Below are 3,270 nucleotides of genomic sequence, written 5' to 3'. Positions count from 1 at the left end.
CACTCCAAATTAGTTAGTTTTCACTACTGTATGCCTGTCTGGTGTTACTGAAACAGGGTTTCAGACAACAGAAAAAAAAAAAATAATTCAAAGAATGCTCAGTGTATGAACTTTTCTATCTTTTTTCACTAATAAATTGGCACAATCTACTTTCTGGATATTAGCTTCCATGAAAATCCACAAAAGAAAATAAATGTTATGCATATTCACGTGGTGGCTTACATTTGTTCCAATATAAACGCTGCCGAGATGAGCAACATAATGCCTTTATCTTAGCCAAAATAGATGAATATGAGAAAAAAGTAGTTGCATAAACATAAGTGGAAACCGTATGCAGGGCTCACAGAATTAGGGATTTTATAGTTAATGGGGAAATTGCAATACAATTCAGTTATCGGCAGATCTGAAACCACTAGTAGATGTCTTTTGTTTATGACCATTCTTGAAAATCAAAGTTGCATCTAATTTTCTCTTCTCATGACTTAGTTCTCGCAACAAGAAGCTCAAAAGCTAGCATACCACGTTATAATTAGAAACGCAAAAGAAAAGAAAGAAAACTTTTCCATTCTGCCATCAACGACGCACAAGACAGCTGAAGTCTCCCCCCCCCCCCCCCGAAAAAAGCGCGGGAAGATAAAACCATAAAAATCATTCAAACTCTGTAACAACGAGATAATGTAAATGCAAATTGTTCTTTTCCCTCTCCCTCCCTTCCCCCTTTTTTCAGGGTGGGAAAGGGAAGAGGTGGGGGGGGGGAGACAGAGGTAGCTGTTATAAACGGAAAAGGGTGTGGGTGAGTGGATGCAAGAGGTGGGGATCTGATACCGGACGCTGACACAGACCCACACGCTTTCCACTTCCTGTTTGCTCCAGCATTCGCTTATTGGGGAGGAAAATGCCAAAGATATTTTCATGGAATTGAAAATGCTGGGCTTTTTATTAGTGGACAAATGGCTGAGGGAGTAGGAGAGAGATAGCGCTTTAGTCTTCGAAAAGCTACATGAAGTGAAAACGAACATACCAGTCATTAAGACTGGTAACAAAATAATTTACATAGGGAATATCCACTTTTGGCCTGCTCTTACGAGCAAGAGCCCGTGCTGACACAAGGCCACCTCTGAAAGGAAGAGGGAATAATTTACTTAGGGAAAGTCCACTTTTGGCCTGCTCTTTCGAGCAAGAGCCCGTGCTGACATAAGGCCATCTCTAAGAAGAAGAGGAAAATTGAAAGTTGTGTGTGAGGGGGGGGGGGGCTTTTTAAAAACTCCTAAATCAAATGGTAATTGTATTTATGGTAAGAAAGGCAATTTACAGGTAAAAACTTGGCAAAACAAAGGATTCATTTGAAACCGATAGATGGAGACATTTTCACAAACGTTGAAAAAAAATTTAACAACAATGTTCTAAAAGGGACTAAATATTAAGAGAAAAAATAAAATGAAAATTAAAATGAATATGAAAAATCACGGCTTTCAACTGACGACCGTTATGATCAAGAGCCATCCTTTGAGTTATAAAAATCAAGGTAAAATCTATAAAAAGAAAATTTACAGGTTAATGAAATATAACACAGGTAAAAAACTGTAACGAATGCAAAATAGAAATAATGAAGAAGAAGAAAGATGGTAAACAATATCTATGGACCATTTGATGAGAGGATTTTAATAATTTTGTAAGGCTTATTATTATTATTATTATTATTATTATTATTATTATTATTATTATTATTATTATTATTATTATTATTACTTGCTAAGCTACAACTCTAGTTAGAAAAGTAGGAAGCTATAAGCCCAAAGACTCCAACAGGAAAAAAAGCCCAGTGAGGAAAGGAAATAAGGAAAAACTACATGAGAAGTTGAGAACAATAACAACATTGAAATAAATCTTTCATTTATAAACTATGAAAACTTGAAAATAAAACAAGAGAATTAAAACATACAAATAACGGGAAAGAGAAACAAAATAGAATAGTGCCTGAGGGTACCCTCAAGCAAGAGATTAATGATTAATTTATAACAAATTTATAAAAACAGTGACCTGGGTTATTGAAGCATTGGAACCACATGGAAATAGGATCTTTTCAAACAATTTTAAGAGGAAATATTCCTGACACTTTGTAGATATTACAACGATAAAAAGGTAACAATTAAATATCTTTCGCATATGTGAAATGAGTTGGAAGACCCAGGCCTACATGGCTGAGGACTATGAAGCGTGAAGTATATGAATGGAGAAGTATTGAATTAAAAGTTCAGGTTAGAGACGACTGGCGAAATCCAACCGAGGCCCTTTGCGTAAATAGACGTAGGAGGAGATGATGATGATGTGAAAGGAAGTAAACCCAACAACAGAGGCAACTCATTCAATATTCAAGTTAGCGAGCAGAACATTAATACATGTATCACCAGAAATATCAATGAGAATAAAAAGAATTGGGGAAAACAATATCCTTTGTAGTTTCTTTATTTCCTTTCCTGACTGGGTGAATTTTCCCTGTTGGAGCCCTTGGGCATATAACATCCTGCTTTTCCAACTAGGGTTGCAGCTTACATAATAATAATAATAATAATAATAATAATAATAATAATAATAATAATAATAATAATAATAATAATAATAATAATAATAATAAAGTGGTATATGAAAAGCAAAGGAACACAATACACCTCTTACGTTTATCGTATTTACGATAACTCGCAATCTGCCGACCGCCTTATCACAGTCAAATTTCCCTAGCCTTGGCCCCACCTAATCTCAAACAGACGCCCACGCATACGTACGCCACAGAGAGAGAGAGAGAGAGAGAGAGAGAGAGAGAGAGAGAGAGAGAGAGAGAGAGAGAGAGAGAGAGAAATCGATATTCAGGGAACTATTAACTTCCCCAAGGTGGCTACTCTCTCGCAACTCGAAAATACAAAACCGTCGAATAATTACATTAAAAAAACTTCAATTTCCTCCGGTTTCTTCCTCTCCTTCACCCACTCCCGGTATGCATGACGTATCCGATGTAAGGACAGAAAGTCCCTCAAAGAATAAAGGATTTTGACTTCTCGGTAGAACTTGTAGTAAATGTCTTTATGTTGAAAAGGCTGATATAAGTCTTTTTATAGTTTTTATATGAGATATCTATTTTAATGTTGTTAATGTTTTTAAAATATCTTATTATAATTGTTCATTAGTTCTCATATCGTTTATTTATTTCCTTATTTCTTTTCCTCGCTGGGCTATTTTTCCCTGTTGGAGCCCTTGGGCTTGTAGTATCTGGTT

Source organism: Palaemon carinicauda, chromosome 27 (genome assembly GCF_036898095.1).
Source record: "Palaemon carinicauda isolate YSFRI2023 chromosome 27, ASM3689809v2, whole genome shotgun sequence".
Taxonomy (NCBI): Eukaryota; Metazoa; Arthropoda; class Malacostraca; order Decapoda; family Palaemonidae; genus Palaemon; species Palaemon carinicauda.
This window is presented reverse-complemented; position numbering follows the sequence as displayed.